Here is a 15,096-nt window from a genome sequence, read left to right on the forward strand (position 1 = left end):
TGACGATGAAACACAGAAATAGCATCGGAATTAAATACAAAAGGCACAATGCAGACTTAGGTACAAGAATACTGACTCTTCTTACTAAATATGCTTTGAACCATTCCAGTGACACTAGTTATAGATTCCGATGCTTCACTTCAGGTTTAGTGTATCCCTTGGACCTTCTTATTGACGATGAAACACAGCAATTGCATCGGAATTAAATAGAAAAGGCACTATGCCGACTTAGGTACAAGAAGACTGAGTCATCCTACTCTCTATGCTTTGAACCATTCCTGTAACACTAGTTATAGATTCCGATGCTTCATTTCAGGTTTACTGTATCCCTCTCCCCTTCTAGTTGATGATGAAACACAGAAATTGCAACGGAATTAAATACAAGTGGCACAATGCCGACTTAAGTACAAGAAGACTGACTCTTCTTCTGTGTATGTTTTGACCCTTCTGTGACACTAGTTATAGATTTCGATGCTTCACTTCACGGTTACTGTATCCCTTGGACCTTCTTATTGACGATGAAACACAGAAATTGCATCGGAATTAAATACAAAAGGCACAATGCCGACTTAAGAACAAGAAGACTGACTCTTCTTACTGACTGTGTTTTGAACCGTTCCTGAGACACTAGTTATAGATTCCGATGCTTCACTTCAGGTTTACTGTATCCCACTGACCTTCTTATTGACGATGAAACACAGAAATTGCATCGGAATTAAATACAAAAGGCACAGTGCCGAATTAAGTACAAGAATACTAACTCTTCTTACTGTCTATGCTTTGAACCTTCCCTGTGACACTAGTTATAGATTCCGATGCTTCAATCCAGGTTTACTGTATCCCTCTGACGTTCTTATTGACGATGAAACACAGAGATTGCGTCGGAATTAAATCTGAAACGCACAATGCCGAATTAAGTACAAGAAGACTGAAACTTCTTACTGTCTATGTTTTGAACCATTCCTGTGATACTAGTTACAGATTCCGACGCTTCACAATAGGTTTACTGTATCCCTTGGACCTTCTTATTGACGATGAAACACAGAAATTGCATCGGAATTAAAAACAAAAGGCACAATGCCGACTTCAGTACAAGAAGACTGACTCTTCTTACTGACTATGCTTTGAACCATTCCTGTGACACTAGTTACAGATACCGATGCTTAACCTCAGGTTTACTGTATCCCTAGGACGTTCTTATTGACGATGAAACACTTCAATTGAATCGGAATTAAATAGAAAACGCACAATGCCGACTTCAGAACAAGAAGACTGACTCTTCTTACTGACTACGTTTGAACCATTTCTGTAGCACTAGTTATAGATTCCGATGCTTCACTTCACGTTTACTGGATCCCTTGGACATACTTATTAACGATGAAACACAGAAATAGCATCGGAATTAAATACAAAAGGCACAATGCCGATTTAGGTACAAGAATACTGACACTTCTTACTAAATATGCTTTGAACCGTTCCAGTGACACTAGTTATAGAATCCGATGCTTCACTTCAGGTTTACTGTATCCCTTGGACCTTCTTACTGACGATGAAACACAGCAATTGCATCGGAATTAAATAGAAAAGGCACAACGGCGACTTAGATACAAGAAGACTGACTCTTCCTCATGTCTATGTTTTGAACCATTCCTGTAACACTAGTTATAGATTCCGATGCTTCATTTCAGGTTTACTGTATCCCTCTCCCCTTCTAATTGACGATGAAACACAGAAATTGCAACGGAATTAAATACAAATGGCACAATGCCGACTTAAGTACAAGAAGACTGACTCTTCTTCTGTCTATGTTTTGAACCATTCCTGAGACACTAGTTATAGATTTCGATGCTTCACTTCACGTTTACTGTATCCCTTGGACCTTCTTGTTGACGATGAAACACAGAAATTGCATCGGAATTAAATATAAAAGGCACAATGATGACTTAAGAACAAGAAGACTGACTCTTCTTACTGACTGTGTTTTGAACCGTTCCTGAGACACTAGTTATAGATTCCGATGCTTCACTTCAGGTTTACTGTATCCCACTGACCTTCTTAATGACGATGAAACACAGAAATTGCATCGGAATTAAATACAAAAGGCACAGTGCCGAATTAAGTACAAGAATACTAACTCTTCTTACTGTATATGCTTTGAACCATCCCTGTGACACTAGTTATAGATTCCGATGCTTCACTCCAGGTTTACTGTATCCCTCAGACGTTCTTATTGACGATGAAACACAGAAATTGCGTCGGAATTAAATACAAAACGCACAATGCCGAATTAAGTACAAGAAGACTGACACCTCTTACTGTCTATGTTTTGAACCATTCCTGTGACTCTAGTTATAGATTCCGATGCTTCACTCTAGGTCTACAGTATCCCTTGGACTTCGTATTGACGATAAAACACAGAAATTGCATCGGATTTAAATAAAAAAGGCACAATGCCGACTTAAGTACAAGAAGACTAACTCTGCTTACTGTATATGTTTTGAACCATTCCTGTGACACTAGTTACAGATTCCGATGCTTCACACCAGGTTTACTGTATCCCTTGGACCTTCTTATTGACGATGAAACACAGAAATTGCATCGGAATTAAATAAAAAAGGCACAATGCCGACTTAAGTACAAGAATACTGACTCTTCCTACTGTCTATGTTTTGAACCATTCCTGTGACACTAGTTATAGATTACGATGCTTCACTTCAGGTTTACTGTATCCCTCTCCCCTTCTTTTGACGATGAAACACTGAAATTGCAACGGAATTAAATACAAAAGGCACAATGCCGACTTAAGAACAAGAAGACTGACTCTTCTTACTGACTATGTTTTAAACCATTCCTGTGACACTAGGTATAGATTCCGATGCCTCACTTAAGGTTTGCTGTATCCCACTGACCTTCTTTTTGACGATGAAACACAGAAATTGCATCGGAATTAAATCCATAAGGCACAGTGCCTAATTAAGTACAAGAATACTGACTCTTCTTACTGTCTATGATTTGAACCATCCCTGTGGCACTAGTTATAGATTCCGATGCTTCACTCCAGGTGTACTGTATCCCTCTAACGTTCTTATTGACGATGAAACACAGAAATTGCGTCGGAATTAAATACAAAACGCACAATGCCGAATTAAGTACAAGAAAACTGACTCTTCTTACTGTCTATACTTTGAACCATTCCTGTGACACTACTTAAAGATTCCGTTGCTTCACTCCAGGTTTACAGTATCCCTTGGACCTTCGTATTGACGATGAATCACAGAAATTGCATCGGAATTAAATACAAAATGCACAATGCCGACTTAAGTACAAGAAGACTGACTCTTCTTACTGACTATGCTTTGAACCATTCCTGTGACACTAGTTATAGATTCCGATGCTTCACTCCAGGTTTACTATATCCCTTGGACCTTCTTATTGACGATGAAACACAGATATTGCATCGGAGTTAAATAGAAAAGGCACAATGCCGACTTAAGTACAAGAAGACTGACTCTTCTTACTGACTATGTTTTGAACCATTCCTGTGACACTAGTTATAGATTCCGATGCTTCACTTCAGGTTTACTGCATCCCTCTGACCTTCTTATTGACAAGGAAACACAGAAATTGCATCGGAATTAAATACAAAAGGCACAATGCCGACTTAAGTACAAGAAGACTGACACCTCTTACTGTCTATGGTTTGAATCAATCCTGTGACACTAGATATAGATTCCGATGCTTCACTTCAGGATTACTGTATCCCTCTGACCTTCTTATTGACGATGAGACACAGGAATTGCATCGGAATTAAATACAAAAGGCACAATGCCCGATTAAGTACAAGAAGACTGACTCTTCTTACTGCTGTTGCTTTGAACCATTCCTGTGACACTACTTATAGATCCCGATGCTTCACGCCAGGTTTACTGTATCCCTTGGACCTTCTCATTGACGATGAAACACAGAAATTGCATCGGAATTAAATACAAAAGGCACAATGCCGACTTAAGTACAAGAATACTCACTCTTTTTACTGACTATGCTTTGAACCATTCCTGTGACACTAGTTATAGATTCTGATGCTTCACTTCAGGTTTACTGTATCCCTTAGACCTACTTATTGACGATGAAACACAGAAATTGCATCGGAATTAAATACAAAATGCACAATGCCGACATAAGTACAAGAAGACTGACTCTTCTCACTGACTATGTTATGAAAAATTCCTGTGACACTAGTTATAGATTCCGATGCTTCACTTCAGATTTACTGTATCCCTCTGACCTTCTTATTGACGATGAAACACAGAAATTGCATCGGAAGTAAATACTAAAGGCACAATGCCGAATAAAGTACAAGAAGACTGTCTCTTCTTACTGTCGATGCTTTGAACCATTCCTGTGACACTAGTTATGGATTCCGATGCTTCACTCCAGGTTTACTGTATCCCTTGGACCTTCTTATTGACGATGAAACACAGAAATTGCATCGGAATTAAATAAGAAAGGCACAATGCCGACTTAAGTACAAGAAGACTGACTCTTCTTACTGTCTATGTTTTGAACCACTCCTGTGACAATAGATGTAGATTCCGATGCTTCACTCAAAGTTTACTAAATCCCTAGGACCTTCTTATTGACGATGATACACAGGAATTGCATCGGAGCTAAATAGAAAAGGCACAATGCCGACTTAAGTACAAGAAGACTGACTCTTCTTACTGGCTATGGTTTGAACCATTCCTGTGACACTAGTTACAGATTCCAATGCTTTACTTCAGGTTTACTGTATCCCTTGGACCTTCTTATTGACGATGAAACACAGAAATTGCATCGGAATTAAATACAAAAGGCACAATGCCGAATTAAGTACAAGAAGACTGACTCTTCTTACTGTCTATGTTTTCAATCATTCCTGTGACACTAGATATAGATTCCGATGCTTCACTTCAGGTTTACTGTATCCCTCTGACCTTCTTATTGACGATGAGACACAGAAATTGCATCGGAATTAAATACTAAAGGCACAATGCTCGATTATGTACAAGAAGACTCACTCTTCTTACTGCTGATGCTTTGAACCATTCCTGTGACACTACTTATAGATTCCGATGCTACACTCCAGGTTTACTGTATCCCTTGGACCTTCTTATTGACGATGAAACACAGAAATTGCATCGGAATTAAATACAAAAGGCACAATGCCGACTTAAGTACAAGAATACTGACTCTTTTTACTGACTATGCTTTGAACCATTCCTCTAACACTAGTTATAGATTCTGATGCTTCCGTTCAGGTTTACTGTATCCCTTAGACCTTCTTGTTGACGATGAAACACAGAAATTGCATCGGAATTAAATACAAAATGCACAATGCTGACTTAAGTACAAGAAGGCTGACTCTTCTTACTGACTATGTTTTGAACCATTCCTGTGACACTAGTTATAGATTCCGATGTTTCACTTCAGATTTACTGTATCCCTCTGACCTTCTAATTGACGATGAAACACAGAAATTGCATCGGAATTAAATACTAAAGTCACAATGCCGAATAAAGTACAAGAAGACTGTCTCTTCTTACTGTCGATGTTTTGAACCATTCCTGTGACACTAGTTATAGATTTCGATGCTTCACTTCAGGTTTACTGTATCCCTCGGACCTTCTTATTGACGACGAAACACAGAAATAGCACCGGAATTAAATACAAAAGGCACAATGCCGACATAAGAACAAGAAGACTGACTCTTCTTACTGACTATGTTTTGAACCATTCCTGTGACACTAGGTATAGATTCCGATGCCTCACTTTAGGGTTTACTGTATCCCACTGACCTTCTTATTGACGACGAAACACAGAAATTGCATCGGTATTAAATCCAAAAGGCACAGTGCCTAATTAAGTACAGGAATACTGACTCTTCTTACTGTCTATGTTTTGAACCATCCCTGTGGCACTAGTTATAGATTCCGATGCTTCACTCCTGGTGTACTGTAACCCTCTGACGTTCTTATAGACGATGAAACACAGAAATTGCGTCGTAATTAAATACAAAACGTACAATGCCGAATTAAGTACCAGAAAACTGACTCTTCTTACTGTCTATGTTTTGAACCATTCCTGTGACATTAGTTATAGATTCCGATGCTTCACTCTACGTTTACAGTATCCCTTTGACCTTCGTATTGACGATGAAACACAGAAATTGCATCAGAATTAAATACAAAAGGCACAATGCCGACTTAAGTACAAGAAGACTGACTCTTCTTACTGACTATGCATTGAACCGTTCCTGTGACACTAGTTATAGATTCCGATGCTTCACTCCAGGTTTACTATATCCCTTGGACCTTCTTATTGACGATGAAACACAGAAATTGGATCGGAGTTAAGTAGAAAAGGCACAATGCCGACTTAAGTACAAGAAGACTGACTCTTCCTACTGTCTATGTTTGAACCATACCTGTGACACTTGTTATAGATTCCGATGCTTCGCTTCAGGTTTACTGCATCCCTCTGACCTTCTTATTGACGATGAAACACAGAAATTGCATCGGAATTAAATACAAAAGGCACAATGCAGACTTAAGTACAAGAAGACTGACTCTTCTTACTGTCTATGTTTTGAATCATTCCTGTGACACTAGATATAGATTCCGATGCTTCACTTCAGGTTTACTGTATCCCTCTGACCTTCTAGTTGACGATGAGACACAGAAATAGCATAGGAATTAAATACGAAAGGCACAATGCTCGATTATGTACAAGAAGACTGACTCATCTTACTGCTGATGCTTTGAACCATTCCTGTGACACTACTTATAGATTCCGATCCTTCACTCCAGGTTTAGTGTATCCCTTGGACCTTTTTATTGACGATGAAACACAGACATTGCATCGGAATTAAATAAAAAAGGCACAATGCCGACTTAAGTACAAGAAGACTGACTCTTCTTACTGTCGATGTTTTGAACCATTCCTGTGACAGTAGTTATAGATTCCGATGCTTCACTCCAGGTTTCTTGTATCCCTTGGAGCTTCGTAATGACGATGAACCACAGAAATTGCATCGGAATTAAATAAAAAAGGCACAATGCCGACTTAAGTACAAGAAGACTGACTCTTCTTACTGTCTATGTTCTGAATAATTCCTGTGACACTAGATATAGGTTCCGATGCTTCACTTCAGGTTTAATGCATCCCTCTGACCTTCTTATTGACGATGAAACACAGAAATTGCATCGGAATTAAATACAAAAGGCACAATGCCGACTCAAGTACAAGAAGACTGACTCTTCTCACTGTCTATGTTCTGAATAATTCCTGTAACACTAGATATAGGTTCCGATGCTTCACTTCAGGTTTACTGTATCCCTCTGACCTTCTTATTGACGATGAGACAGAGAAATTGCATCGGAATTAAATACAAAAGACACAATGCTCGATTAAGTACAAGAAGACTGACTCTTCTTACTGCTGATGCTTTGAACCATTCCTGTGACACTACTTATGGATTCCGATGCTTCTCTCCAGGTTTACTGTATCCCTTGGACCTTCTTATTGACGATGAAACACAGAAATTGCATCGGAATTAAATACTAAAGGAACAATGCCGAATAAAGTACAAGTAGACTGTCTTTTCTAACTGTCGCAGTTTTGAACCATTCCTGTGACACTAGTTATAGATTCCGATGCTTCACTCCAGGTTTATTGTATCCCTTGGACCCTCTTAATGACGATGAACCACAGAAATTGCATCGGAATTAAATAAAAAAGGCACAATGCCGACTTAAGTACAAGAAGACTGACTCTTCTTACTGTCTATGTTTGAACCACTCCTGTGACACTAGTTATAGATTCCGATGCTTCACTCCAGGTTTACTAAATCCCTTGGACCTTCTTATTGACGATGATACACAGAAATTGCATCGGAGTTAAATAGAAGAGGCACAATGCCGACTTAAGTACAAGAAGACTGACTCTTCTTACTGACTATGATTTGAACCATTCCTGTGACACTAGTTATAGATTCCGATGCTTCACTTCAGGTTTACTGTATCCCTTGGACATTCTTATTGACGATGAAACACAGAAATTGCATCGGAATTAAATACAAAATGCAGAATGCCGACTTAAGTACAAGAAGAGTGACTCTTCTCACTGACTATGTTTTGAACCATTCCTGTGACACTAGTTATAGATTCCGATGCTTCACTTCAGATTTCCTGTATCCCTCTGACCTTCGTATTGACGATGAAACACAGAAATTGCATCGGAATTAAATACTAAAGGCACAATGCCGAATAAAGTACAAGAAGACTGTCTCTTCTAACTGTCGATGTTTTGAACCATTCCTGTGACACTAGTTACAGATTCCGATGCTTCACTCCAGGTTTACTGTATCCCTTGGACCTTCTTAATGACGATGAAACACAGAAATTGCATCGGAATTAAATAAAAAAGGCACAATGCCGACTTAAGTACAAGAAGACTGACTCTTCTTACTGTCTATGTTTGAACCACTCCTGTGACACTAGTTATAGATTCCGATGCTTCACTCCAGGTTTTCTAAATCCCTTGGACCGTCTTATTGACGATGATACACAGAAATTGCATCGGAGTTAAATAGAAGAGGCACAATGCCGACTTAAGTACAAGAAGACTGACTCTTCTTACTGACTATGTTTTGAACCATTCCTGTGACACTAGTTATAGATTCCGATGCTTCACTTCAGGTTTACTGTATCCCTTGGACCTTCTTATTGACGATGAAACACAGATATTGCATCGGAATTAAATACAAAAAGCACAACGACGACTTAAGTACAAGAAGACAGACTCGTCTTACTGACTATGCTTTGAACCATTCCTGTGACACTAGTTATAGATTCCGATGCTAGAATTCAGATTTACTGTATTCCTCTGACCTTCTTATTGACGATTAGATACTGAAATTGCATCGGAATTAAATACTAAAGGTACAATGCCGAATTAAGTACAAGAAGACTGACTCTTCTTACTGTCGATGTTTTGAACCATTCCTGTGACAGTTGTTATAGATTCCGATGCTTCACTCCAGGTTTACTGTATCCCTTAGAGCTTCGTATTGACGATGTAACACAGAAATTGCATCGGAATTAAATAAAAATGGCTCAATGCCGACTTAAGTACGAGAACACTGACTCTTCCCACTGTCTATGCTTTGAACCATTCCTGTTACACTAGTTATAGATTCCGTTGCTTCACTTCAGGATTACAGTATCCCTTGGACCTTCTTATTGACGATGAAACACAGAAATTGCATCGGAATTAAATACAAAATGCAGAATGCCGACTTAAGTACAAGAAGACTGACTCTTCTCACTGACTATGTTTTGAACCATTCCTGTGACACTAGTTATAGATTCCGTTGCTTCACTTCAGATTTCCTGTATCCCTCTGACCTTCTTACTGACGATGAAACACAGAAATTGCATCGGAATTAAATACTAAAGGCACAATGCCGAATAAAGTACAAGAAGACTGTCTTTTCTAACTGTCGCAGTTTTGAACCATTCCTGTGACACTAGTTATAGATTCCGATGCTTCACTCCAGGTTTACTGTATCCCTTGGACCCTCTTAATGACGATGAAACACAGAAATTGCATCGGAATTAAATAAAAAAGGCACAATGCCGACTTAAGTACAAGAAGACTGACTCTTCTTACTGTCTATGTTGGAACCACTCCTGTGACACTAGTTATAGATTCCGATGCTTCACTCCAGGTTTACTAAATCCCTTGGACCTTCTTATTGACGATGATACACAGAAATTGCATCGGAGTTAAATAGAAGAGGCACAATGCCGACTTAAGTACAAGAAGACTGACTCTTCTTACTGACTATGTTTTGAACCATTCCTGTGACACTAGTTATAGATTCCGATGCTTCACTTCAGGTTTACTGTATCCCTTGGACATTCTTATTGACGATGAAACACAGAAATTGCATCGGAATTAAATACAAAACGCACAATGCCGACTTCTGTACAAGAAGACTGACTCTTCTTACTGACTATGTTTTGAACCATCCCTGTGACACTAGTTATAGATTCCGATGTTTCACTCCAGGTTTACTGTATCCCTTGGACCTTCTTATTGACGATGAAACACAGAAATTGCATCGGAATTAAATACAAGAGGCACAATGCCGACCTAAGTACAAGAAGACTGCCTCTTCTTACTGACTATGTATTGAACCTTTTCTCTGACACTAGTTATAGATTCCGATGCTTCACTCCCGGTTTACTGTATCCCTTGGACCTTCTTATTGACGATGAAACACAAAAATAGCATCAAAACTAAATACAAAATGCACAATGCCGACTTAAGTACAAGAAGACTGACTCTTCTTACTGTCTATGTTTTGAACCATCCCTGTGGCACTAGTTGTAGATTCCGATGCTTCCCTCCAGGTGTACTGTGTCCCTCTGACGTTCTTATTGAAGATGAGACACAGAAATTCCGTCGGAATTAAATACAAAACGCACAATGCCGAATTAAGTACAAGAAAACTGACTTTTCTTACTGTCTATGTTTTGAACCATTCCTGTGACACTAGTTATAGATTCCGATGCTTCACTCTTGGTTTACAGTATCCCTTGGACCTTCGTATTGACGATGAAACACAGAAATTGCATCGGAATTAAATACAAAAGGCACAATGCCGACTTAAGTACAAGAAGACTGACTCTTCTTACTGACTATGTTTGAACCATTCCTGTGACACTAGTTATAGATTCCGATGCTTCACTCCAGGTTTACTATATCCCTTGGACCTTCTTATTGACGATGAAACACAGAAATTGCATCGGAGTTAAATAGAAAACGCACAATGCCGACTTAAGTACAAGAAGACTGACTCTTCCTACTGTCTATGCTTGACCATTCCTGTGACACTTGTTATAGATTCCGACGCTTCACTTCAGGTTTACTGTATCCCTCTGACCTTCTTATTGACGATGAGACAGAGAAATTGCATCGGAATTAAATACAAAAGGCACAATGCCCGATTAAGTACAAGAAGACTGACTCTTCTTACTGCTGATGCTTTGAACCATTCCTGTGACACTACTTATAGATTCCGATGCTTCACTTCAGGATTACAGTATCCCTTGGACCTTCTTATTGACGATGAAACACAGAAATTGCATCGGAATTAAATACAAAATGCAGAATGCCGACTTAAGTACAAGAAGAGTGACTCTTCTCACTGCCTATGTTTTGAACCATTCCTGTGACACTAGTTATAGATTCCGTTGCTTCACTTCAGATTTCCTGTATCCCTCTGACCTTCTTACTGACGATGAAACACAGAAATTGCATCGGAATTAAATACTAAAGGCACAATACCGAATAAAGTACAAGAAGACTGTCTTTTCTAACTGTCGCAGTTTTGAACCATTCCTGTGACACTAGTTATAGATTCCGATGCTTCACTCCAGGTTTACTGTATCCCTTGGACCCTCTTAATGACGATGAAACACAGAAAATGCATCGGAATTAAATAAAAAAGGCACAATGCCGACTTAAGTACAAGAAGACTGACTCTTCTTACTGTCTATGTTGGAACCACTCCTGTGACACTAGTTATAGATTCCGATGCTTCACTCCAGGTTTACTAAATCCCTTGGACCTTCTTATTGACGATGATACACAGAAATTGCATCGGAGTTAAATAGAAGAGGCACAATGCCGACTTAAGTACAAGAAGACTGACTCTTCTTACTGACTATGTTTTGAACCATTCCTGTGACACTAGTGATAGATTCCGATGCTTCACTTCAGGTTTACTGTATCCCTTGGACATTCTTATTGACGATGAAACACAGAAATTGCATCGGAATTAAATACAAAACGCACAATGCCGACTTCTGTACAAGAAGACTGACTCTTCTTACTGACTATGTTTTGAACCATCCCTGTGACACTAGTTATAGATTCCGATGTTTCACTCCAGGTTTACTGTATCCCTTGGACCTTCTTATTGACGATGAAACACAGAAATTGCATCGGAATTAAATACAAGAGGCACAATGCCGACCTAAGTACAAGAAGACTGCCTCTTCTTACTGACTATGTTTTGAACCTTTTCTCTGACACTAGTTATAGATTCCGATGCTTCACTCCCGGTTTACTGTATCCCTTGGACCTTCTTATTGACGATGAAACACAAAAATAGCATCAAAACTAAATACAAAAGGCACAATGCCGACTTAAGTACAAGAAGACTGACACTTCTTACTGACTATGTTTTGAACCATTCCTGTGACACTAGTTATAGATTCCGATGCTTCACTTCAGGTTTACTGTATCCCTTGGACATTCTTATTGACGATGAAACACAGAAATTGCATCGGAATTAAATACAAAATGCAGAATGCCGACTTAAGTACAAGAAGAGTGACTCTTCTCACTGACTATGTTTTGAACCATTCCTGTGACACTAGTTATAGATTCAGATGCTTCACTTCAGATTTCCTGTATCCCTCTGACCTTCTTATTGACGATGAAACACAGAAATTGCATCGGAATTAAATACTAAAGGCACACTGCCGAATAAAGTACAAGAAGACTGTCTCTTCTAACTGTCGATGTTTTGAACCATTCCTGTGACACTAGTTATAGATTCCGATGCTTCACTCCAGGTTTACTGTATCCCTTGGACCTTCTTAATGACGATGAAACACAGAAATTGCATCGGAATTAAATAAAAAAGGCACAATGCCGACTTAAGTACAAGAAGACTGACTCTTCTTACTGTCTATGTTTGAACCACTCCTGTGACACTAGTTATAGATTCCGATGCTTCACTCCAGGTTTACTAAATCCCTTGGACCGTCTTATTGACGATGATACACAGAAATTGCATCGGAGTTAAATAGAAGAGGCACAATGCCGACTTAAGTACAAGAAGACTGACTCTTCTTACAGACTATGTTTTGAACCAGTCCTGTGACACTAGTTATAGATTCCGATGCTTCACTTCAGGTTTACTGTATCCCTTGGACCTTCTTATTGACGATGAAACACAGGAATTGCATCGGAATTAAATACAAAAAGCACAACGACGACTTAAGTACAAGAAGACTGACTCTTCTTACTGACTATGTTTTGAACCATTCCTGTGACACTAGTTATAGATTCCGATGCTAGAATTCAGATTTACTGTATTCCCCTGACCTTCTTATTGACGATTAGATACTGAAATTGCATCGGAATTAAATACTAAAGGTACAATGCCGAATTAAGTACAAGAAGACTGACTCTTCTTACTGTCGATGTTTTGAACCATTCCTGTGACTGTTGTTATAGATTCCGATGCTTCACTCCAGGTTTACTGTATCCCTTAGAGCTTCGTATTGACGATGTAACACAGAAATTGCATCGGAATTAAATAAAAATGGCTCAATGCCGACTTAAGTACAAGAACACTGACTCTTCCCACTGTCTATGCTTTGAACCATTCCTGTGACACTAGTTATAGATTCCGATGCTTCACTTCAGGTTTACTGTATCCCTTGGACATTCTTATTGACGATGAAACACAGAAATTGCATCGGAATTAAATACAAAATGCAGAATGCCGACTTAAGTACAAGAAGAGTGACTCTTCTCACTGACTATGTTTTGAACCATTCCTGTGACACTAGTTATAGATTCAGATGCTTCACTTCAGATTTCCTGTATCCCTCTGACCTTCTTATTGACGATGAAACACAGAAATTGCATCGGAATTAAATACTAAAGGCATACTGCCGAACAAAGTACAAGAAGACTGTCTCTTCTAACTGTCGATGTTTTGAACCATTCCTGTGACACTAGTTATAGATTCCGATGCTTCACTCCAGGTTTACTGTATCCCTTGGACCTTCTTAATGACGATGAAACACAGAAATTGCATCGGAATTAAATAAAAAAGGCACAATGCCGACTTAAGTACAAGAAGACTGACTCTTCTTACTGTCTATGTTTGAACCCCTCCTGTGACACTAGTTATAGATTCCGATGCTTCACTCCAGGTTTACTAAATCCCTTGGACCGTCTTATTGACGATGATACACAGAAATTGCATCGGAGTTAAATAGAAGAGGCACAATGCCGACTTAAGTACAAGAAGACTGACTCTTCTTACAGACTATGTTTTGAACCAGTCCTGTGACACTAGTTATAGATTCCGATGCTTCACTTCAGGTTTACTGTATCCCTTGGACCTTCTTATTGACGATGAAACACAGAAATTGCATCGGAATTAAATACAAAAAGCACAACGACGACTTAAGTACAAGAAGACTGACTCTTCTTACTGACTATGTTTTGAACCATTCCTGTGACACTAGTTATAGATTCCGATGCTAGAATTCAGATTTACTGTATTCCCCTGACCTTCTTATTGACGATTAGATACTGAAATTGCATCGGAATTGAATACTAAAGGTACAATGCCGAATTAAGTACAAGAAGACTGACTCTTCTTACTGTCGATGTTTTGAACCATTCCTGTGACTGTTGTTATAGTTTCCGATGCTTCACTCCAGGTTTACTGTATCCCTTAGAGCTTCGTATTGACGATGTAACACAGAAATTGCATCGGAATTAAATAAAAATGGCTCAATGCCGACTTAAGTACAAGAACACTGACTCTTCCCACTGTCTATGCTTTGAACCATTCCTGTTACACTAGTTATAGATTCCGTTGCTTCACTTCAGGATTACAGTATCCCTTGGACCTTCTTATTGACGATGAAACACAGAAATTGAATCGGAATTAAATACAAAATGCAGAATGCCGACTTAAGTACAAGAAGACTGACTCTTCTCACTGACTATGTTTTGAACCATTCCTGTGACACTAGTTATAGATTCCGTTGCTTCACTTCAGATTTCCTGTATCCCTCTGACCTTCTTACTGACGATGAAACACAGAAATTGCATCGGAATTAAATACTAAAGGCACAATGCCGAATAAAGTACAAGAAGACTGTCTTTTCCAACTGTCGCAGTTTTGAACCATTCCTGTGACACTAGTTATAGATTCCGATGCTTCACTCCAGGTTT

This window comes from Schistocerca piceifrons, unplaced genomic scaffold (assembly GCF_021461385.2).
Source record: "Schistocerca piceifrons isolate TAMUIC-IGC-003096 unplaced genomic scaffold, iqSchPice1.1 HiC_scaffold_1632, whole genome shotgun sequence".
NCBI lineage: Eukaryota > Metazoa > Arthropoda > Insecta > Orthoptera > Acrididae > Schistocerca > Schistocerca piceifrons.